Below are 27127 nucleotides of genomic sequence, written 5' to 3'. Positions count from 1 at the left end.
AGCAGGCCTGACCGACACCTGCTCCGGGAGTTTGATTGGTTGGTTCTGCTGGTGTTTTGTGGTTTCGAGCAGTGTGGCCCTTTTACCGCAGTTGTTACAGATCATCTCACGGCATGGGCTGGAAGTAAGATGATGGTAATTACACTTGTCGCACCTAGGGAGAGTACGAGCATATTTACTGGTAGGTGCTTGAGCTGTAGGAGTGGTGGCAGGAGTAGCAACAGGGGTAGTAACAGCGTGGACTGCCACAGTTTGCTGTTTCTTTGAGGGTTCCTACGAAAACTGACCCTTCTTCTGTTTCCAGGATTTTCTTTTCTCACCACTCCTTTTTGCCGGTTCAGGAGCGGCGGCCACTTCATTGAGATCGTCTCCATGATCGATCAGAGTCTGCGCCAGGCATTTAGCACTGTCGAAGGTTTTTGGCTTCGCAGCCAAAACATTTCCCTTGGCTGGCTGGGTCAGCCCCCAGATGAATCTTTCAATCTTTTTGCTTTCTGGGGTAACCATTCCCGGACAGAGGAGCGCTAAGTCTTTAAACCTAGAAGTGTAAGTGGTGATATCGGAACCCTTCATCTTTAGGTTCCAGAGTTCATGCTCTAGTTTCTGCATCTCGCCCCACGGGCAGTACTCGACAAGCAAAAGTTCCTTCATGCTCTCCCAACCCATAGCATTGGCTATTGGTAGGGTTAGGGATTTTACTCAGCCATTCCACCAAGTCAAGGCTTTGTCGGTGAAGGTGCAGGCAGCGAACTTCACCTTGTCAGCTGCCGAACTGAAACATATTTCAAAGATAGACTCGATCTTTTCGAACCATTGAGTCAGGGAAATAACACCTCCAGTGCCATTCAAAGATGTGGGTTTCGCATTCATAAAATCTTTGTAGGAACACTCCTTCTGGTGTCCCCGACCACCTTCCTGGTTTTGAAAATGAGTACCACCTCCTGGCCCGCCGGGGCCGCTGGGGTTCATCTGGGACATGGCAGCTACCACTGCGGCAGTTACAGCTGCCTGAAACATAAAAGGATTGAATTGAGGAGGAGGTGGTGGCGGAGGATTGTTGTTCTTTGAGCTGGGTCTCTTCCTTGGAGGCACCTTGATCTAAAATGATCAGGAAAGAGAGGATCGTAAGTCCTCTAGATTGAATCAAGAGATATGAAACAAGAGATATCTCATTATGGTAGATAGAGTGTTCTACTATACGATAATATATAGGAAAGCTATCAAACAAAAAAATTATCGCTAAGGGGAATGAGTAGCAACACTTGAATGAGGATTTCCATAACGAATTTGACTCTAGAAAAATACTCCCATAGTATTTTATGTTTTGTTGCGACGATGACTTGTTGTTTGGATATTTGGTAAGTTTTAGGCCTGTTGTACACCACAGTCACTCCCAAGCACATGTTGGCCGTGTCTCGAATGAATATAGTTGATCAGGCTATATTGACCCTAGACACGACTACATAACTGCCCAGGTTTAACCGCAGTGCCCAACACCCAATTACTTTTGTTTTGTTCTACTCGTGGTTACGGTTTTTGGCGTTTTAGGTATTCTTGTATACTTTTTGAAAATACTTGTATTTTAAAGTATACTTTTAGTTCAGAGCGCTTCGTCCCCTTAGTGTTTATAGTTATATACCATGTAAGGTTCGGTATACTTAGTTCACTATAAACAAGGGCTCTGATACCAATCTGTCACACCCCCAAACCGCCAGGAAAAACAACGGCGGAAACGTTCGGAGGCGGGGACGTCATTTAAAGTATCATAACCAATGTACATAGCAAGCATAGTAAACACACCCATTACATTTCATAGGAATATTTACATTTTTTGAAAACAGAGTAATACATATTTTATACATATACATCTGTATGAACAAAAGAACAGACAAGACTTCTATACGCTCCGTCTTCTCCAAAAGTATGTGGGATACCTGTCTAACGAGAACCTGAGAATACAAGCGGTTTGTTTCTGGTGAAAGAAAATGTTCCTTTGATTTTATGAAAAGTTGATTCCCAAGAAAATCCCATATTTTCTTATGAAAGAAGTTTAGTTAACCATTTTTTAAACAACCTGTTTATGAAAAGTTAATTTATCCTAGGAAAAACCCTTATTTTCCTTAAAAGTTGGTGGTTGGTTATCGATCCGGACTGGGGTGTACAAGTATCTACCATACTTGTATCGTTAAGTGAAGTTTCCATGAAAGCTCGGTTATCCTTGAAAAGTACATTAGTTTTAACACGTATATAAAACTAATCAGTAGGTAGTGAACTACTACCTAAGGGTATTTCCGATACCCTCTAATAATCAAAATAGTTATTACTTTGAGGTAAGTTCACTAAGTTCATTATTACTAAAAGAAAATATCCATTATCTAAGTTGCGAGTTCTATAACCATACGATAAACTAGATATGGATTGAAACAAGGCCAATATCAATTTATGACTTTGTCACCCATAGACCTACCGGTTCCACTGTAGCTAGCAGCAAAGTGCGGGGTAGTCAGCCCCGTATAGACTATACACAGAAGTCACGTTCTCCCTCCAGGAGATTCTGGTTACAGGGATAGTCCTACACTCTCGTACCCATGGAGTGTTACTAAGGACGTGTCTCCAACCATTAGAATAACGAATTTACAAGTAATAATATAGAAAATCCTGTTTTATGGATGACATAAATCCCTTTTGAAATATAAAATATAACATTTTATAATGAGTTTCACAAGTTTCCTTGTTTTAGTTTTGAGAACCAAATCAACAGTTAAGTTCATAGTTGGTTAGTAGAACGATTTTTCGGTGTTAAAAGCATACAGAGCATGTAAACATTTCATACAAAATAATAATAGATTTCGAGTACAAGTTTCCTTGTACTTTTGCTTGTATTCCCCCCTGAAAACATGAAAAACACGGAAAATGGTGTAGGGGTATGAACTCACCAGACGAGAATGTGTCGGGTAGGACTCTAGGTGTCAATTTAGGACTTGAACACGCGTGAGGATCCTATGTGACATGAAGTGATACATAATTGTATCTAATTAGACATTAAACCACTAATTAAGAAAGTAAATACACTCTGATGCAAGAAAACACTTTAATTCAAGTGTTGGAAGATACACGGGTTGCATCTAAGGGGTGTATGGCCTCGATAAGGAGCTTACACTTCGAGTGTAAACCTTAGGGGAGTTTACTGCCCAAAGACCATATCCCCATGAGTTTACGGCCGTAAACTCATGGTTGGGGTGTTTTTGGGTGTTCAAAGGTCTTATATTGCATAAGGGAAGGTTATAAGGTTGAATTAAGGGCTATGGAAGTGATTAGGGCTCAAAATGGCTACGGAAGTGATTAGGTCTTATATTGCATAAAGGAAGGTTCTTGGTGAGTTTAATGCCATAAACACATGAGTTTACGGCCGTAAACTCATGTTTGGCTCAATTTTGCATGGTCTTGTGCTTCATATGATGGAATACAAGGTTCTAGACATTAATCCAAGCCATAGGAGGTGTTTAAGGGCACTTTAACACCTTAAAAAAGGTGTTTACGGTCTATGAATGTTCATCAACCTTAAACTCATGTTTACTACCATAAATTCATGTTTTGAGGGTTCTAAGTTCATGCATGCAAGTTTCTAAGTCATAGATAAGCATTGGAAGGGTTTTGGAAGGGTTTTGGGGATTGAAAACCCCTTTATGGGTGTTTACGGTTTTGGGAGGTGTTCCCCAACCGTAAACACAAGTTTTTGGGGTATTTGGATGACTCAACCACGAATATGCATGAATACAAAGCTAAACAACAAGCTAGGGAGGATTACTTATGATTTTGGAGCTTGAATGAGGTGTTTCTTGACCAAAATCGACTTGTAGAGAGAGAGAGTAGAAAGAGAAAGCTATGAGAGGTGTGAAAAAGGATCAAATGAAGGTCACTCAACCCTTATATATGGTTTGAGTTTGCGGCCAGATGGGGATCCACCCAATCCCGACGTTAAACGGAGTTTATGGTCGTGCCCGATTAAATGGCCGTAACTCGACTTGGTCATTAACTAAATACATTCCAATGGAATATTGAGGATATTTCACGTGATTTTATTTCATTCCGACACTTATGAAGTCATAATAAAAATCTCAACTAATTTGCCAATCCAAAAAATTAACGGAAAAATTTCAATAAAAACGAATTTTATTAACGGAAATGGTTACAGTGACGGAATAATTTTCGTGTTGTCACACCTACAACCACTAACATTATATGTGATTAAATACATATAATTACATAAATCATGTGTGATTATATGTATTATTTATATGTATTTAATCACATAAATCATACGTGATTAAATACATATAATCACGTGTGATTATATGTATCTAATCAGATATGATTTATATAAATAAGATTCGTTAAAACAAATCCTTTCCAAATAAATCACGTATGATTAAATACATATTAACACATGTGATTAAACTCAATACCTACCACCACCACCCTTCACTGTCACCCACCACCACCACCTGCCACAACTATACCCACCCACCACCACAGCACCCCCACCACCACCAAGCATCACCACCAAACGAACAACACCCATACCTACAAACACTAACATTATATGTGATTAAATACATATAATCACATGTGATTAAATGCAATACCTACCACCACCCTCCACTGTCACCCACCACCACCACCACCACCGCCACCTACCACTCATCACCCACCACCTATCCCTACTCACCACTACCAACCACACATTTTATTCATATTTGATTCAATATTTGTTCTTGTGTATATAATTACATGTGATTATATATGTATTTCATAACATATGATTTATATTGAAAAAAATTCATTTTTGTCCATATAAATCATATGTGATTAGATACATATAGTCACATGCGATTAAATACAAAAGAAATTTTATTGAATTAAAAGTCAAAAAATAAATCTTGCCCAAATAATGATATGTGATTGGATACATATAATCACATGTAATCACATATTATTTATGTGGATAATTTTCATTTATTAGTTTATCTTATGTATTTAATCATAAGTGATTATACATATTTAATCACATGTGATTATGTGCATCTAATCACATATGATTTATGTGGCTAAGATTCTTGTTCGCGTTCTCGATTCAATAATTGTTTTATTCCACTTTAATCATATGTTATTAAATACATTTAATCAGATGTGATTATATATTTCTAATCACATATGATTTTATTTGGAAAAAAAAAAATCTTCTCTATTTAAATCATATATGATTAGATACATACAATCAAATGTAATTATATACACGATAACAAATATTGAACCAAAAATGTGAAAACAAATATTTATCCAAATTAATCATATGTGATTAAATACATATAATCACAGCGATTATATGAATATAATCACATATGATTTATGTAGACATAATTCACTTTTGTTTTGTCAATTCAATAGTTGTTCTCATATATTTTATCACATGTGATCATATGTATAATCATATGTGATTAAGTACATGAGCACAACTATTGAATCGAAAATGAAAAAATGAATGTTGTCCACCTCAAATCATATGTGATTATATATATATATATATATATATATATATATATATATATATATATATATATATATATATATATATAATCACATGTGATTAATTACACAAAAGCAATTATTTAGTTGAAACCGCAAAAATAAATATTGTTTACATAAATCATATCTGATTAAACACATATAATCACATGTTATTATCTGTATCCAATCATATATGATTTATGTGAATAAGATTCATTGTCACATTCTTGATTCAATAATTGTTCTTTTTCCACTATAATCATATGTGATTAGATACATATAATCATATGTGATTATATGTATCTAATCACATATGATTTATACGGACAAAAAATAATCATGTCTATATAAATCATATGTGATTAGATACATATAATCACATGTGATTAAACACAAGAACAACTATCGAATCAAGAACACAAAGATAAATATTGTCCACATATATCATATGTGATTAAATGCACATAATCACATGTGATTATATGTATCTAATCACATAGAATTTATGTGGAAAATATTTATTTTCGCGTTCTCGATTCAGTTGTTGTTCTTGTGTGCTTATTTACATGAGATTATATGTATCTAATTTGATATGATTTATATGTACAATATCAATTTTCACATTCTTGTTCAATATTTGTTCATGTACATTTAGTCACATATGATTTCTGAGTGGTGCTGTTTGGATGCTGATGGTGGCGGGTGGTGGCGGGTGGTTGTGGTGGTTGTTGTGCGTAGGTGGTGGGTGATGGTGGCGGCAGGTGGCGGGTAGTGATTGGTGGTGGGTGGTGGTTGCTGGTGGTGGGTAGTGATGGCAGGTGGTGGTTGGTGGTGATGGTGGTGGCGGGTGGTAGTTGGTGGTGGGTAGTGAGGGTCATGGGTAGTGGTGGGTGGTTGGTAGTGATGGGTGGTGGGTGGTGGGTGGTGGTTGGTGGTGGTTGGTAGTGATAGGTGGTGGTGGCGGGTGATGGTTGGTGGTGGTGGTGGGTGGTGGTTGTGGTGGGTGGGTGGTGGCCTGTGGTGTTAGGTGGTGGTTCGTGGTTGCTAGTAGTGATGGTGGTAGGTGGTTGTGGTGGTGGTGGCGGTGGGTAGTGGTGGCGTACGGTAGTGGTTAGGTGGTGATGGTGGTGGCGGTTGGTGGTGATGTTGGTGGGTGGGTAGTGATGGGTGGTGGGTGGTGGTTGGTGGTGGTGGTGGGTGGTGGTGGAGGGTGGTGGTTGGTAGTGATGGGTGGTATTGGTGATGGGTGGTGGTGGTAGGCGGTGGAGGTGGCTGGTGGAGACAGGTAGTGGTGGTTGGGTGGTGATGGTGGTGACGGGTGGTTGTCGTGGTGGTGGGTAGTGGGTAGTGATGGGTGGTGGGTGGTGGTGGTCAATGATGGGTGGTGGTGGCGGGTGGTGGTGGTGGGTGGTGTTGGTTGGGTGATAAGTAGTGTTAGTTAGTGAGTTTTTTTAATTATTTGTGACTATTTTTTGATTTATATGAATATTATTTAATAATTTTAATTAAAAAATTGTGTAGTCTGAATTTGTTTTCAAATGTTCTTGTGATATGAAATGTTATCGATTGAACGGTCCTCTATATTATATATATATTATTAAACATATTTCTTGAAAGTATTTCTTGAAAGTTAAAAAGTACAATACCTATTACCTTATGGAAGATGTTACCCTAATCTTCTCTCCACACAAAAAGTAAACACAACAATCGAAACCCTCTTTTCTCTGTCTCCTTCCTAATCGCTTAAGAATCGATCGATACTCACCAAATCAAACCGAATCTCTACCGTCTCTCTCTTGGCGTCGTTGTTGAATGTCTCAGCGCCTTCACCATCGCCACCGTCACCACCTAACCTCGGATGGTATGGAACAAGAGAGGCAGATCTCTGCAGCGCCTTGTTGGCCTCACTTTTTCACCATGAGTGGCGGCGGCGTCACTAGGGTTTCGATTCCGCACAACACTCAGAAGGTAATTTAAGAAATCAAAAAGACCATAGGATCCAAGCACATTGATGAGTTCGTGTACACAACGCTCAAGGACTCTGATATGGATCCTAAGGAAGCTAACAAGGTGAAAACAAATAGACCTCATAGATAATCATGTTTAGATGAAGATTAAGATGGCACTTGTATGTATGCATTATTAATTATTATTATTATTTAATTCCTTGTGAGTGGGGTACCCAACAAGGTGAGAAAGGAATCAATTAGATAGTATCAGTAATCAGTTGTATTCCTTCCCCATTGTAATAGAGTATATATCAACTCTATTTTCTGAGTTATGATTATGAATTGAAAAGTTATATCTTCCCCAATGTCTCTCTACTCTTGGTTCCTTCACACCATTTAACTCCATGGATTATTCTTCCATTAATTCACCTGGTTAAATAGCAGATTACGGGTATATCATTACTCAAAAGTCAAAACAGTGTATCCACATATCCAAACAATAAAAAGGTTGTGGTTGATTGGCCTACACCACATAATCTCAATCAGTTGAGAGGTTTTTTGGGTTTAACGGGGGGTAATATCGTGATTTTTCAAAACTATGTCATTATTGATAAACCCTTCACTTAGTTATTAAAAAAAGATGGTTTCTGTTGAGATAAAATGCAGATGGAGCTTTCGATGCACTAAAAGAAGCTATGGTTTATTCCAATTGACTACAACTCACCTTTCACAATTGAAACAGATGCTTCTAGAACTGGTATAGGTGTTGCGTTAGTGCAAAAGCCCACCCAATTGCTTTCATTAGCAAGACTCATTCACCACAAAACCTTACCTTATCCACCTATGAGACGGAGTTGTTGGTGATTATCCATGTTGTTCAAAAGTGGAGCCAATATCTTTTGGATAGACCCTTGATCATCGAAAGTCAAAACTGATCAAGAAAGCCTAAAACACATTTTAGAGAATTGCTTGTTTTCACCTTTCTAACAAAAATTACTATTGAAACTCCTAGGCTTTGATTATGAAATTCAACACAGAAAGGAATATAATGTTACTAATCGCCAAGAGAAGGATTCAAGGCTGATCATTCCAGCTGATTCTGGAAAAGTAAACAATGGTGCACATGTGGCAAATTTTGTTGCCAATGGCAATGGTACATTGGTTGTATCTAATGGGAGCTACAATGATAAGGTTGCACTTGCACCTGAATCATCTTCTACTTTAGATACCGTTGTGATTTCCTCTAAGAACACTTGTGCTGTTGGTACTTTACAATATGAGATTGTTAATTCTGATGTGGTTGAAGGAATTGAGATCTATGAGTCTCTAAAGCCTCTTTCTTTATCGGCTGTCAGTCCCAAAATTTATGTTTTGTTCTTACATTTTTCTAGCAGTTGAGGTAATTGGTTTAACCATTTTTGTAAGATTTCTTATCTGCTTTGAAACACCATTTTCCATCCAGATTAAGATTTCTTAGAAACCCATGATCCAAATCTTTTCAATTATATTCCAGATCCTATAACTCTTATATTTTTCTTATTATTTACATTAAAACAAGTACCGTATATAGAAAAATCCCCAAAAGTTGCCAAGATTGATCCATATTGGTTGTGATACCTGTTGAGTTGGCAGGGATGCAAAGTGTAACCTTTTACCCTAAAAAACTTGGAAGACATGATCTATTGATCTTTGTATGCCAACTTTTTTCAAAATCTCAATAACAACGGTTATAAAGATGAAGTTTTTCCAAATAGAATACACATGCACGTCCTTTTAACAAATATTTCTCTAAATGTGTGTTCAGAAGCAAAATAAAGAAACAAGTCAAGTTTGTCCTCTTTCTTGCATAGTTTTTAGTATTTGTATTTTTTTAGAGTTTAATCAATGTTTCTATTTAATTTGGGATTGTTTTTAGTTGAGTCAAAACACAAACACACTTTCTAAAAAGAGAAAGGCGTTTCCACATGCCACTTTTTGTTCTGTTTTTGTTAATTTCCTATTATAGGGACATTATTTGGTCTCAAGAAGCACCAATAGAGTGCAAAAGAGGGATGAGGCAGTGACACAATTGAAATCGAAGTAGTGGGTCGGCTAATATCTATTTTTCATGGTATTTTATTTTTAATTTATAATTGATAGTAGACGGGAATTTCAAATCTAAGTTTTTTTTTTACCATTTTGCCCTTGACAGAAAATTAATAATTAGAAAAGATGAAGATGATTACAAAAGAGCATCAATTTGGACAATGTATACGATGGAACAGTTGATATTATAGCTAAGATTACAAGACAAATGCTAATTTTGGGTGACATACATGAGAATAGAGGAATTTTGTTAGACATTATCGTAATAATTTGATTCACTTTATTGAAATATGCTAAAATCATGTAATTCTTTTTTATGTCAAATATATTATTCATTATTTGTTTCTAATATAGGCAATATTAGGAAAATAAATAAATATTGTGCGTGTTTGTATTTTATTGATTGTAATCTTTTTCTACCATTAGATTATAACCATTCAGTCGTATTACTAATAATGTGTTTAAGAAATATATTATTTACTAATAATGTGTTTAAGAAATATATTATTTTTCATGGACCATTCAAAATGGGAAATTCGATATAGGATTGATTAAATGGGTAAATTACGAGTTATTTTCAATGGTTTTGTTATCAATTACATTCATTTCTTAAAATAAATAAAAGTTCAACAAATAATAAGTAATGTTGAATTAAATGTGTTAAGTTATTTGTATCTTATAAATTTTTTCATAATATGATTATACATGATATATGGTTGGTGTCATTTGACATCATATATTAATTTAAGTAACTATTAGTAGATTATAAAAGTATATCATTCGTCTCAATAGGTGGTATATATGAGATGATAAATAAATAGTTTATTTATGTAACAATTCTTAAAGACTCAAATCAAAAGCCTTACAACACAAGGTTTGAGCAAAATAAATTACAAGTTCAGTTTCAATTAAATAATCTCACTCAAAATCTTTTACAACAAGGTTCATATTCCACTGCATTGCATGGTTACAAGAAAAAGAATGAAACTTACAAACCTAAGCAACAACAAACTTGCAAGTCGATGCATTGGTTATATGTCTAACTACGAAATGTTTCGACAGGAGTTGTTCGTTGAAAGAAAATTATGAGTCAAAAATAACCTTTTCACTGTCGCCTATTTGCACATGCATGCATCTACTAGAAACTTACTTTCAAACATTACATGGATTAATTGGTTATGATGTTCAATTCGAACAAGTAAAATCCAAAATACCATACAATTATTACATACATTTATGATATATTTAAATGGTGAATGGTATTTATAATGCACTTTGTGTTCTTTGGAATCAAATATGTTATCATGAAATCTAAATGATCTATTTTCGACACAATGGATCCAATATATGAAAATATTTTTCCAACATGCAAAAAAAGACGAAATTATTAGTGAAGCCTGACGAACAATTTAACGACAGTGAAGTGTACATCAAATATGGTGTACAAAGAAATGTTGCACAATTAATAATATACAATCAATCATGTATTCATGTATATTTGTAAACAATCCAAAATTTTCATTTTTAATTCTTATTGATTTCCTTTATATGCAAGCATGTCAATTATTGATAATTGTTTAGATGTAATAAACTATTACACAAAATAACTAATCACCTATAGAAACTAATTTTTGAAAGTATTTATCCGCACCCGTCGTTTGTCGCGGGTAAACGGCTAGTATGTGTGTGTGTATATATATATATATATATATATATATATATATATATATATATATATATATATATATATATATATATATATATATATAAACTTTGTTTATGAAATAACGTACACCTGACAGGGAAACTTATCAAATATTTCATAAATACAAGCATAATTTGTTGAAAAAGGTTTATGATTAAAAGTTTTTAAAAAGAAAATAAAATGAGTGAAAATTCATTTCTTGCAACTGTAGTTTGTTATCAATCTATAACCACATCATTTACTAATAACAACTAATATGCATTCTCTTTTAAGGAGGGAGTCGCGTAAAACATTGCCCCCGTAGTCTCAAATTCCATGTAAATTCGAAGTCACTCTACTCACTTGATTTTGACCTGTGTGATAATTCTCCACTTTCATGGTGTTATCGTCTTTATTTATAGCCTAAGGGGACAAGTTCATTTCCTAATGCCCACTTATTTTAATCATCTAGACGTTGATTTATTTCTAAGGCTCGTGTGATCTTGTCACGTTTTATTTATTTTTATCTTTTGTTTGTGGCTTGGTTAGGAACTTGAAAATGTAAATGGATATGAACAATACAAATCTATTACCCTCACTCAAATCAAGTAGTGGAGAATAAAATAAATGATATAGTGAAAAATTCCACCTATAAAGTTGGATAACCAAAATAAATTATCATGCGACTCCAATCAAGTAGTGCATAATAAACTAAATGATATAATGAAAAATTGCACCTATAAAATCGTATAGCCAAAAGAAATTCTCATGTCGCTCCAAGCAAGTAGTGGATAATGAGGTAAATGATATAGTGAAAAATTGCACCTATAAAATAGCCAAATGTAATTATCATGTTATGAAATATATAATCCATGGATATGATTTGTAAAGTAAAAGATTTGTGAATTATTAACATGAAATACTTTTTTGTATATGTGTTTGTGTTGTTTTTAAAGCACGTGTCTAATAAATCTGGTTTTCACCTACGTGTTGGTGTTTGTTTGTTTCGGAGGATGAATTTAACAAAATAAATTGGTTGTTCGAAGTTCAAAACAATTAACCTGTAACACTTATTTGTATAAAATGTTAGATAATTATGGGATCACTTTATAAATATATATGATATATTATTAAATTCAATTATTATGGTAAAAATACAAATTGTTGATGGACCGATTTATATAATATTAACTTACTTTGTGGGTTGAGTTCCCGATTCCACTTAAGATCTCCTAAATCCCTAATATCTTTCATATTCGGTTATATCTCCATATATATAAATACGTGATGAGAAACAGATTTAGAATATACGAAAATACATACAAGAAATCGTTTTAGGATTTGCTGTGGGATTCAGAAAGGATTCTTGAGATCAACTGAAAAACTCAACCTTAATTCTTCAGATCCGAAGATTATAATGAAATCAGGTATCTAATAGTTCTTTCATGTCTAAGTTTTCTTTTAATCAGATTCGAGATTAAAGATCTTCATATTATGCTTCCGCGTTTTACGTTTTGCTTATAAAGATAACCAACAATTAGTATCAGAGTCGTACTCGAATCTGTTACTAGAAAACCTTTTGTTGAAGACATCACCTGTGTTTTTGTTCTTCCTTGTTTTCCGGCAATATACAAACAGCCGACTGATTTTTTTTCTTCAAGATAAGAATGTATTTGTTTTTTCGGATTTTGCATACTTTGAGTAGTTGAGATCGTTATTCTTGTTTTATAATAATTTGCATGATTTACTCCTGCACTTTAACCCTTGGATAAAATTTATAAAATCCGGTAAAAGTATGATCATGCTCAAGCTTTTCAATTGTGTAAGAAAGACTCAAATAGTCATATTATCACCATCGATAAGAGTATTAATTTCTTATGTGTATTTTTTGAAGAAGCTACATACCACGCTTTGTATATGAATTTGGTCATGAACCTTACTGTTGAAACTGACCATTCACCGGTACGGCAGCTTGTAACCCTTTTGTAATTTGATTTTGTCCCACAATTTTTTTATTGTTATTCTTATTCTATATTTATTTTGGAAAATTAAAAGAGTACCAAGTATCCATTGGTTTATTACTGTTGATGGTTTATTACCGCTGACAATTAAAATAAAAATAATTTGGTTATTTTTAATTTCCGCCAATTGCTTTTGTGTGATGCACACATCTACTTTTCAAAGTAGTTTCCTATTTAATCTGTCCTATAAACATTATATATTTGCAAGTGGTTTTTTTTATAGGATTAATTGATTAATGTTAATTCATATATTGTTTCTTAATTTGTTGCTCATGTGTATGTAGTTTAATTTTAGAGCCGCATAACTCGAGTTTTGACATGCAATGTTAATAATATATGAAATTATTTTGGTTATTAATAAATTATGTTATGACATAATTTATTTTCTTTGAAAATATTTATTGACATAATAAATCTAAAGTGATATTTTTTGTGAATTTTTTTTAAGGATCTAATTTTATGGTTTATGTGTTTGTTAATGCAAATATTAATCGACCCAAATGTAGGTTAATATTTAGCCGAATAAATACATGTTTGACGATAAATATGCGATAATTTTTAGGTTACATGTCATTAATAAGTCAATCCAAAGAGGGGCTTATTAAGTGACATGATATATTGTCAATTTCTATTATCAAAATTTATAGTTTATGTGTTTATTAATACGGGTATTAGCCGACCCAAAGGTAGACTAATATTTGGCCGAATAAACATATATGTGGTGATTGTTTTTTTTTCTTTTGTTTCCATTTATTAATAAGTCAATCCAAAGAGGGGCTTGTTAATTGACATTAACTATTGTCAAATGATTATCTCTAAAACAAGATTATCTCTTGCAAGTTAGTATTACTGTCCAAAGACTTGATAGTAATGTTGTGTCAATACCTTATAAAGATGTCATAAATTGAATTTATTGATTACGGTTTATGGATTAATGAGCATAAAAATAGACTTCCTTATGTTTGAATTATAGTATTATATCTGCTAACATTGATCACATTTTTGATTCATCTACTCAATGAGATTAACTTTGAGGAATGGAATAAGGGCATTATGTTAGTTCTCAATCGCATGGATATTGACCTTGCATTTTTGGATAGAGCAAAATTCTTTAAGGATATTGAGTTTTGGGGAGAAACAAGGCTAAAACATTGTCCTTAACGAGGAATCAATCTTGATTCCTATTATTGCTTTCGATAGTATGCAAATTATGAATCAGTGATCGATAAAGTTATTCAATCTCCTATTCAGAATACACAAACTCAACAACCTCAACTTTGGATATCCTATGCGTGGTACCAAATTTTCATCAATTTATTATCTCTTTTGATTTTGAGGTAAATATAATAGATGATTTTGTGTATCACAAATTAAGTGGGAGTAAATTTTTCTTTTTGGTTTTGGGTAGATATCTATGCAACTCAAGTTTGGATCATAAGAAAGCAACCAAATGTATTTGATATATATATATATATATATATATATATATATATATATATATATATATATATATATATATATATATATATATATAACAAAAGTCTATATGCTCACCTATAGGAAATTCATATGTTTTGGAGATCCTTTTTATTAAGAATTTGATTAGATGCCAAAATGGTTACTGAACCATATCAGGATACATTTACATTTTAGCATGATAAACCATTTCATGGAATAGACTTCGGTAGCTTCTTCCATAATAACAACATAATTTGTAGCATGGAATATGGTTGCGGAAATTTGTCACGAGGCTACACATTATTGGTATTGAAAGACCACTAAGGCTGTGATAATAAGTCAGCAATGATATATTCCAACAACAGAAGTTCTATTAAGTCAAAGCATATTGACATCAAGTTTCCTTGTTAACACAATAGTGCAAAATGGATATATATATAGCACATATGAACAAACTCCATGAAAGCAGATCCGCTCATAAAGGGATTACCTCCCTAGGTCTTTCATGAACATACTACACACGTTGGTGTGATATTTGGTTTTAGTGGGAGTTTTATAGTGCCTTATGTTCTGTTTAAGATCAATTATGATTTTCTATACAGAACTATGAATTCAGTTAACTTCATTATTAGTTGCACTTATTTGAAGTTTGATCTCACTTCAATCTAAAGTAGAACTCGTTGGAAATCTATTTATATTTTAAAACCACACATCATGTTTAATCTATGTCGTTAGTTATATATGTATATGTGACCATTGATATGTTTAGTTACGCAAATTGTAACGAATATCGCTTTGATCCTAAACTATTATGATTAGTGGACGAGATTATTTAAGGGTACCAATGTTATAATAACATTCATTAAAGCGCTTATATAGTTATACATACATTTATATATTCGTGGTCCAGTGGGAGATTGTTGGATAATTATAGGACCACTTCATAAATATGTACGATATATTATTAAATCAAATTATTCTGGTAAGAATATAAATTGTTGATGGACCGGTTTATAGAATATTAACTTACCTTGTGGGTTAAGTTCCCGGTTTGACTCAAGATCTCCTAAATCTATAATATCTCTCACATTCGGTTATATCTCCAACTATCTAAATACGTGATGAGAAGCAGATTTACAATATACGAAAATACATACAAGAAGTCGTTTTAAGGTTTGATGTGGGATTTAGAGAGGGTTTTTGAGATCAACTGGAAAACCCAACCCTAATTCTTCAGATCCGAAGATTATAATGAAATCAAGTATCTAATCGTTCTTTCATGTCTAAGTTTTCTTTTAATCAGACTCGAGATTAAAGATCTTCATATTATGCTTCCTCGTTTTATGTTTTGGTTATGAAAATAACCAACATAAAAGTGTTCAGTAAAAATAGAGTCTGGACACCTATAGTCTATTTTCGAATGGTCAAAAAGTTTTCCAAAAGTTAACTTTCATGCAATATATAAGCCATATTTATAGTAGAATATTTGCACATAAGCATATATATATATATATATATATATATATATATATATATATATATATATATATATATATATATAAGTTCAAATAAGAACTCATAAAAGTTAAAAACCATTTATGAACCATTTTAATAAAGGGTGTTTTTGTTAAAAACTCTTTGTATGTTTTTACTAATGTAACATTATACCTATCACAAAAAAAAAACTAACTAATATGATACACTCACACTCTCTCATTAAGCTTCATGAACTCAAAGTCTAACACCACTTCTGTCACCTACCTCCACTACTTACCTCTGCCACCTACCTCGACCACCTACCTCTGCCACCGTATTTTCCTACCACCGCCGCTACCAAGTCATCAGATTTCATGCCTCCAAATCGTGAACTACCAGATTTACCAACTCAACATATCTACTCAGATCTGGTCAGATTTTCACCGGAAGCCTCCAGATCACCGTCACCTCCAGATCTGATCTCTTCCTCCATCGTCGCTCATAACCACAACCTTCTTTCACCACTAATGATGACCGCCACCAGCCTCTATCATACTAGATATGTGTAAATCCGGTCAGATTTGCATAGATCTGATCAGATCTGAAATTTAAAGCGAATTCATAATGTTTTTTGTTTTTCGGCGAGCATCCTCACCTCAGATTATCTGGAAAAATCACCAGTCACCATCAAATTCTCAGATCTAACCAAATATGCACTGATTTCTCAGATCTGATCATGTCCGATGTATTTAGTGCATGTTCAAATGCTAATATACTAATTTTTTGTTCCAGAACACTCATTTTTTCTCTGGTAGTTCCATCATATGAGAAATCTCAGTCTCATACTTACTAGATCTGTTTTTTGACCACCTTCTCCTTCTCTCCAACTCACATTCTTCTATTTTTCTCTGATATTTAGTCAAACACCACTTGATTTTAATCAGATCTGATGTCTTTGTCTATTTTCAAGCTAGATAAGGTGTTTATACGAATGGTATTTCATGATGGCCAATGTTGGTTCCATCACCGCATCAGATCTAGTATCCGGTGATGATGTTTACATAAGAAAGTTCTACAAAAAAAGAAGCACACAAGGTGATTGATGAAATGCCTTAATGGAATTAGGTAAGTTATTAAGTTGTGAATGCTACAATGAAGTTTTTTTAGATTTTAAAGAATGAATAGGGTAAATTAAGCTATGAATGAGTGTATAACTGTTAATATAATATCATCTTATATATCTGATCAGATCTAGTGTTTTATGGTGATTATGCATTTGATGTGTGTGGCACACACAAAGTGTTTGAAATGTCTCAACCAAATTCAGAAAGTTATTAAAATATGAATATGTGTTTTTAATGTATTAATTTGTGAATATGTAAGTTATTAAGTTGTGAATGTGTATTTTTCTGATGCACTAAGTTGTGAATTTGTGTCTGAATTATTGAATTAAGTTGTGATTTAGTATTTGAAATGTTGAACTAAATTGTGAATTATGATTTTTTTTATCTAGATTTGGTTTTTGAGGGAAGGATTGTTGGTGTTGTTTATACCGGTGGTTGGCGGTGGCGATGGTAGTTGGCGATATTGATGGTGGTGGTGGTGGTAGAGTAGGGATATATTTCTATTTCTCACTCATCTTTTTCGTTGATTTCATATAAGTTATCCTCTTTTATGATTCGTGTATATGTTTTTCTTTTGATGTTGTTTTCTGAAATATAAGATAATTTATACATGTATTAAACTGTGAATGGGCTGTTTGGTACACTAAAATATGATATAATACTTGTAAATGATTTATGAATGTATTGTAATAAACTTTGAATTTTATGTATTAAGCTATGAATTTTATTCACAGCTTAATATAATAAATTCACTGTTTAATACATATAAATGTCTCTAGATATGAACGTATAAATGTAAGTTTTAGTTGAAAATATGGTTGTGAATATATAATTTTTAGGTATTAAATTCTGAATTCCTTGTATTAAGCTGCGAATTTTAAACATTAAAATTTGAATTGATTACATTAACCTGTGAATTTTTTGTAAATATTCTATTTGCTTCTTTGAGAAGAACGAAGTATTATACACACATATGATTTTCTTTAATTAAATAAATTATATATAATTTACATTATGAATATTATGTAAATTAAACTTTGAAATAAGCACTGGTCTCTGAATCTAAAAGTTTAAATGTAAGTTTTAAGTTAAGAATATAGAATTATGTGTATTAAATTATTATTTTATTATATTAAGCTATATTTTATGTATTAAATGGTAATTAACTATATTAAATTGTGAATTAACTGCATTTTGTGTGAATTTTTTGTAAATTTTGTGTTAAAATATGAATTATTGATGTATGATTTTTTGTATTATTTGTCATGTGACTATATTTATTTTTTTATCTATATACATTTGTAAACATGCATTAGTTTTTATAATTGTTTTGTATTAAATTCAAAACGAGTGAATTAATAAGTTTATTAAGTTGTGAATGTAATATATAAGTTGTAAATATTTGACTTTATGTATAGATCTGTTTTTGGATAGAAATATGGTCGAGACGCTGACACGGGTGGTTAGCAGCGGTCTGCGATGGTGGTGGTAGTGGTAGAGTTTGGACTTGGCTTCTCTGAAATTGTAAATTAGTGTAAAATGGATTGTATTAAGCTGTGAATTATGTATATTAAACTGCAAACCGCCTATAAAAAGTGATATTTCGTATAATTTTTGTGTTAAAATATAAATGAATGTATGAATAAATATATTAGACTATAAAAAATACGATTTTTCCCTTTTGTTTACCAATAAGAAAAAAAATCAGGATTTGAATATATTTAATATTACTCACAATACATGTTTACTATGAAAATGAGAGTTCTTAACCTTTTTAGTTCTCATTTGAATCACTATATATATATATATATATATATATATATATATATATATATATATATATATATATATATATATATATATATATATATATATATATATACTAGTAGGATACCCACGCGATGCAGCGGCGCCAATTTGTTTCATTCAAGCGATTATTTTCCGTCCAAAAATTAGTTTAATTTTTACGAATACATATTTATGCTTTTAAAGATGCAGCAATTTCAAATAGTTTCATTCGAAGAATTTTTCTGACACGATTACTTTGATTAACAACGACTTAATAACAGCTAAACTAATGGTGCTAAAAAGAACCTTGTTGCGTTCAAATTAAATTATGTTTCTGTTTTAGTTTACAAATAAAATAGAAACACTACAAGAAATGTGAGTATTAGCGGCGACGGCTTTAGCAGCGACATCAGGCATTAGCGGCGACATGTAAATGACGCGTTACATGTCGCCGCTAATGCCCAATGTCGCCGCTAAAGCTGTCGCCGCTAATAGTCAACAGTAGCGATCCGTGTCAAATGAACCCTATCCGTTCGATCTGTATTCAATCGAACGGTTGTAACGGCATGAAAAAAGGCGCTGACTTTTCCCTCCAGACTTGTCGCCGCTAATACCTATACGTCGCCGCTAATACCCACACGTCGCCGCTAATAGGCGTCGCCGCTAAAAGTCCGCACAGATAACCCCTCCAGTTCGCTCTTTCCTTCGTATTCTTTCTGCCTTTTCTCTCATTCTCTCCATCGACTTCGCCGGTCTTTCTTACACCACAATCGTCGCCGTCCAAACATCCATTGCACAAACCACCGCCATCCAAACCTCGGTTGCTACCAATACCGGCGACCTAGACTTCCATTACCGACGACCAAGAGGAGACGATCCTACCTCAATTCCGGAATTTTTACCCATTTAAGGTCAAAATTCTTCCCTATTTCCGATTCTTCTTATGTTTTGATGTTTATTTACTTAGTTTAACCTTTTAATTTAAGGTTGTGTTGCTGTTGGAGTTGTTACCGGAGTTGTTGCCGGAACTGTGGAATTTCTGCCGGAAAATTTTGAAATTAGACTACCACAGGTTCCTTTTCATCTTTCATTTTATAAATAGAATGTGTTTATATGTGTATTATGCATTTGTGTGTTTTTACATTAGTATTTTTTTTGTATGTGTATGTTATTTGTATGTGTTTTATTTGTGAATGTGAATGTGTAATTTGTATGTATGAAAAAAATGAAAAAAATTAAGTTGCTATAATAGAAAAAAAGTATGATGTTATAATGAGTATGTGTAGAAAATATGTTTATGTGTATTTGTATATATAATGTATGTATTTATGTATGCATATATGTAGAAAAAATCGAAAAAAAAAATGTATTTATATATGTAATGTATGAGTTTTGAAATTATATATGCAATTTGTATGTATGAAAAAAATCAAAAAAAGTTAGGTTGCTATAATAGAAAAAAAAGTATGATGTTATAATGAGTATGTGTAGAAAACAAGATTATGTGTATTTGTATATATAACGTGTGTATTTATGTTTGTAATATGTGGAATAAATGAAAAAAAATGTATTTATGTATGTGATGTGTTGAAAAAAATGAAAAAAATATGTTGCTATAATAGAAAAAAAAAAGTATGATGTTATAATGAGTATGTGTAGAAAACATGTTTATGTGTATTTGTATATATAATGTACGTATTTATGTATGTATATATGTAGAAAAAATCGAAAAAAAATGTATTTATATATGTAATGTATGAGTTTTGAAATTATATATGCAATTTGTATGTATGAAAAAAATCAAAAAAAGTTAGGTTGCTATAATAGAAAAAAAAAGTATGATGTTATAATGAGTATGTGTAGAAAACAAGATTATGTGTATTTGTATATATAACGTGTGTATTTATGTTTGTAATATGTGGAATAAATGAAAAAAAATGTATTTATGTATGTGATGTGTTGAAAAAAATGAAAAAAATATGTTGCTATAATAGAAAAAAAAAAGTATGATGTTATAATGAGTATGTGTAGAAAACATGTTTATGTGTATTTGTATATATAATGTACGTATTTATGTATGTATATATGTAGAAAAAATCGAAAAAAAATGTATTTATATATGTAATGTATGAGTTTTGAAATTATATATGCAATTTGTATGTATGAAAAAAATCAAAAAAAGTTAGGTTGCTATAATAGAAAAAAAAAGTATGATGTTATAATGAGTATGTGTAGAAAACAAGATTATGTGTATTTGTATATATAACGTGTGTATTTATGTTTGTAATATGTGGAATAAATGAAAAAAAAATGTATTTATGTATGTGATATGTTGAAAAAAATGAAAAAAAATATGTTGCTATAATTCTATTCATATTGTAATTTTGCAGGCTGTATATGGGGTTTAGTTGGGCGATACTCTTGTACGTGATGGCAGATGTTATGGGTTTAGGACATGGAGGTGATGGAGCCGAGGATCCACCACCTCCCGTAGGCTTTGGTCGTGGTCAACACGAACAGGATGGTAAGTCTTATTATGATATATTTGTTAGATGTTTTTATCCATTTATTATAAGCTATCGTGACTAATATTTTTAATTATATTTTTCAGCTGAGCTCCCTAAAAAAAGAAGAGGCCTAGCAAAAAACATTCAACTATCAAAGATAATAAGGGCAAACAAGGGAAAGCCTGTAGATTTGGATTTCGATAGGGAGCTGACATATTCCCCTGTCGGGAACCATGGTAATTGGTTTACCCGTGAGATTGGGAAGTATATATGGATGAACATCCCTTTGAACGTATCTGGTTGGGATAATGTTTCCCCCGCTTTAAGGAATGCCACAGTGGTTCATTTAAAGGTAACTTGGACAATATTTTAAGTTTAGTTCTAATTGGTATTTAACTAACTAAATTTTTTGTATTTGTAGAATAAGTTTGATTTAGACAAGGTTAACTTGGATCCCGAGCGTGCTCAATTGTTGCAGAGCATTGACGCGACCTTGCAAAGAATTTATAGAGGCCGAAAAAATAAAGCGCATACTTATTTTGAGAATGTTGGGGGGCTTACAGATATCCCAAGGGCATTAGCCAACCCCCCCGATGGTATGTCACGTGAAAATTGGGCACAAGCAGTCGAGCATTTTCAAACTCCTGAATTTCTAAAGCGTTCGGCGTCAAACAAAGGAGTCCGTGCACAACAACAAGTTGTAAACCGAGGGGGATCGTGCTCGTATAGCAATGCATGTTTCAAAGAAGTAAGCTATGATATATTTAACTGTTTATTTAAATTATAATTAATCTAATTTTTAATGTTAAATAGGACATCGCTCGAATCGAAGCATTTCGTAAGGCCAATACTGATCGCCAAGGGGTGTTTAGTAGTCCTGCAGTCGAGCAACAATACGTAAGTGGTTAATTTTTATTATCATATAAGTGATTATATCGTCAAAGGGTAGTTAGTAATCTAATTTTTATTATATTTATTTCTTTTTTGAAAATACAGAATGCTTTACTCTTTGAGATCAGTCAACAAACTTAAGCATCTTCTGAAGCCAGCGGTCTAACACCAAAGGATACACAAAATTGTTTTGAAAAAATATTAGGTGTTCGACGTGGCCATATCAGAGGCATCGGGCGTAAACCTTCTACGGTTGTGTCGATGTACGATCAAGAACAACCACTGACACAACCACCACCACAATCACAGGTGACAAGACTATTTAATTTTGGTAATTGTTTAACATGTTTTGGTAATTGTTAGTTTAGTAATAGTTTCAAAATTTAGTAATGGTTAGTTATAGTACAATGTTATAATGTTTTATACGCAATATGTGGAATGTATATTTTGTATATAGAATGTTATAATGCTATTTTAACTTATAAGACTATGTTGTTTTATTTGTAGTTGGAAATGCTTCAAACAATGTTAAAAGATCCGGCATGTAGTGCTGCACTTGAAGATTGGTTTCGTTCATTGCCACAACGAAATGAAATCGGAGGAAACGAGGAGAGCGATGATGACGAGTAGATAGTTGTAGGATTTATTTATGTTTTATTTGTGCAAGTATTTTAAACTAGGATTTTCGATATTTTGTTATATGTTAAATCAGACGAGTAATTTTAAACGGATATTGTATTAATATTTTGGAATGGAATGATATAGGATTAGATTAATTAATATCATACCAGTTTTTTTTTTTTTTTTTTTAATTTTAATGTAAAATATATATATATATATATATATATATATATATATATATATATATATATATATATATATAAAAGAAAAACACCAATACCGGCGACGCCTTTAGTGGCGACAATAAGTTATTACCGGCGACAAGTCTTTAGCAGCGACGTGACCTTATTAGCGGCGACAAGTCTTTAGCGATGACACCCACGCATTAGCGGCGACAGCTTAATTAATAGCGACAAAGTATCAGCGTCGACGTTTTAGCGACGACACGTCGCCGCTAATAGTATTAGCGGCGACAAACTGCACTTTTAGCGACGACGCCTGTCGCCGGTAATGCTGTACTTTCTTGTAGTGAAATTTATTTATAAAAATAAAATTATTAGGCAATCTCATTAATAGCTTTAGTTTATTAAAACCATCAACTTTAGCAAATACATATTATGTTGTATAGATAGAAAAACGGATTCTTTGAGTTTTCTTATTTCTTTTCCCAATGTAAATATTACTTATAAATCATACTACACATGAACTTTTACAGATAGAGAACTTAGACATAATGTGTAAGCTTATAAGGCAGTGCCCTTCAAATTGCTAAAGTGGTCGTCAAAATTGTCTCGCCGGCCCTATAGCGAGAGGAAAGAGAGAATGAAGAGAAGACACATGATTTTGATTGGCTTGATTTTTTCTTTTCTGTTTTTTTTTTTTTTTAAATTAAAATAACATAAATATTTAATGTTACCCTCCTTACCTTTTACAAATTAGATGTTACCATTTTGTGGCTTTAAAAAATCATATGTGACAACATGATAAACATGTTATCAGTCTCTAAAGCCTAAATGAAAACATAAAATTGATTAAAAAAAAAACTATAGTTGGTGATAATAAGAAAATTATTCTCAAATATCGTAAAAAAATCAACTATAATAATTATCTTTTTAACATTAATATTATTTCAACCAAAATGCTACTTACAAGTTTGAAATTTAATTTTGAATTTATCTATAAATCAATTCAATCATACATACTAAAGAAATTTTAGAAAAAATCAATAACTAAGAATCCATTATTATTATAAATTTAACAAATCAAAATTTTGTAATTCGGCTTTTCGTTTCATAAAAGTATTACAATAATCAATATGGAATCTTATTTTACTTCACAACCTTTCAGTATTCATTATTATTTTACTTTACATGCATGCAATAAAATGTGACAGATATACCTATCTTTTTTTATATTATCAATAACAAAAAGTATTCTCATAACGATGATCGCCCGTTAAAGCAAAATTGTTGCATTTAATTTCTTATTCAAAATTGCCAAGAACAAAAATCATAATTATAATTATAATATATTAGCAAATTTTTGGTATTATACATTCTAACTAATTTTCTTAAAAATCTGAAAAAATCTATAAATACAAATATTGCACAAAATTTATATTAATTTTTTTTTTACTAAGAATCTTGCATTATATAGCAACTTCGATAAAAGAATAACAATCAACCAAAATCTTAAAATACAAATATTAAATGTGCTTAAAAGTAAAAACATTTAAAATACTCACACGTATAGATGCTAACGTCGAGCAGAACATAAAATTCCAAACTCATTGGCCTCCAAGGTAAAAGATACATAACTAAACACAACAAATATCAATATAAACATTAACGATTAAACTTCCTATCTATTCAGGAACTTACATACAAAAGTGACCGCTCAAAGTATAAATAAAACTAAAACAAAAGGCAACATAATTTCATTAAAGAAATAAGAAACATGGCATCGGAAATCCAATGTAGCACCATAAAAATCCTAAAAACAAATACAACGCATATAAAAGCACGAGAACAAAATCAAAACAAAACAAATAAGTAAATAATGCAAAAATATATCAACAAACGTCATATATAAAACTTCATTCGAGGAGGATATAACAATGTAGAAAAATATACACATACAAAACTCTTTTCAACCAAATCTGAAAATCATTTTCATGTTAAACTAATTTTGCCTATTGATCTGAGAACTCTACTACATAGCGGGTCCAATTAAAACCACGAAAAACATTGTTATTATTTTTCATAACCAAAAAGCTTTATTGAAACATAAATCAACTTGCGTATCATTAAAAAAAAAGATAAAACAATAATATAATTATATGTATATGGGTTTTCACTCCTTCCAAAGCTCCGATGGATATGGTAAGCTCCAAACACATTGTTATACGTTTTTGTTCAAGCTACAGTAAAAAAAAAAAAAAAAAAAAAAAAAACATAATAAAATATATCCTAAGAATATCTTGGTGGCGATAGCAGATGGTGACTGATGAGGAAAAACACGTCACCAAATGTGGTAATATTGTTTTAAGGTAAACAGGTGAGGGAAAGCAGCAATGCAGAACAAATCCAAACCAAACCTTAATCAATTAAAATCTAAAAAAGATCAAGAAAAACATATCTATATGCAAATCTGGGGATAGTTTGGATCCAAACAAATGAAATCGACACACATGGATGCTTTGTCCGACGATTCTGGTGACATTTAGATAGAGAGAAAAAGGAGAAAAGCAGGAGTTGTTGGTAAAAGACGGTAATGGCGGTTTTAGATCTAGGGTATGGTGGAAGGCGACGGTAGGGAAAGCGGAGATGGTGGACAGCGAAGTTAGTAGTGTTGGTGCGATGACTGAGGTGTCCGAGAGGATTGGCCGGAAATGATATTGGCGTGTGATGGAGGCGCACCATTGTCGGTGTTGGTATCAAATAGTTGATAGGTTGTGTACTTTTCTTAAATGGAAAACGGAGGGATTTAAACAAAAGCAATTAATGGTTTTCTAAATTAGGTTAACTGGTATGGTGTTGGTTTTATATCCGTGTAATTTGTATTTGTAAATGTGTATTGTTTTTGATTGGTTATGTTTTGTTCACAAGGATTATCATCTTATACCATTAGATGTAAAATAAAAGGTAAAGATTTAAGCTCCTTGTTTTAAGACTTTGGTCTTAAAACCTTTGGTATTTTTATTATATATATATATATATATATATATATATATATATATATATATATATATATATATATATATATATATATATAATAAAAACCTTTGGTATTAGAGAAGCTTTGGTTTTTTATGAACGATACACGTCATCAAAAGAGGATCCATATCAGTAAATCCATATTTCATTTAGGTCAGATTAGATGTGGTCCATTATCATTAGATATTATATTAAGTCTCTGTGGATCCAACAAGATAAAAAACTTTCGTCTTTAGTAGCTTGTTCCACATTAGACACACCTATCCTCCCCTACCCATGTATTCCCCTACGACATCAATTCCAATTATTTGTGAGAGACATGTGATACCATGTGTCCTTTTTTCTCTTTCACTGTCCTATCCCATTGTTTCCTCTTATTTCTCCTATAATATGGAGGATACTAGATGCTCCTTCTCTTCATAAGCCAGAACCACTATACCCCGTTGTTATTTTCCCACGTCTTCGCCAACAAGACCCACCACGAAGGTCGCTACTTTCTTCTATCCTTTATCCCATATGATCCTTCCCTTGGTGCTGCAAGTTCATATACATAGATTTATGAAGAATATAAGTCATTTTTCTAAAAATTAGCGGTTTTATAGATAAACTATGTCACCCCCAATGCTTCGTGGTTTGGTTCTTTACTCAAACGAGGAAGGGTTCTCCCGATTCCCTTGTTCACGTAATCACGTTTGACGTTATAAGTTTTTTTAATTTTCCATCTGCTCTCTTTTTGCATT

Source organism: Lactuca saligna, chromosome 7 (genome assembly GCF_052625555.1).
Source record: "Lactuca saligna cultivar CGN05327 chromosome 7, ASM5262555v1, whole genome shotgun sequence".
Lineage (NCBI taxonomy): Eukaryota > Viridiplantae > Streptophyta > Magnoliopsida > Asterales > Asteraceae > Lactuca > Lactuca saligna.
The sequence above is the reverse complement of the archived record's forward strand: the minus strand, read 5'-3'. Positions refer to the sequence as shown.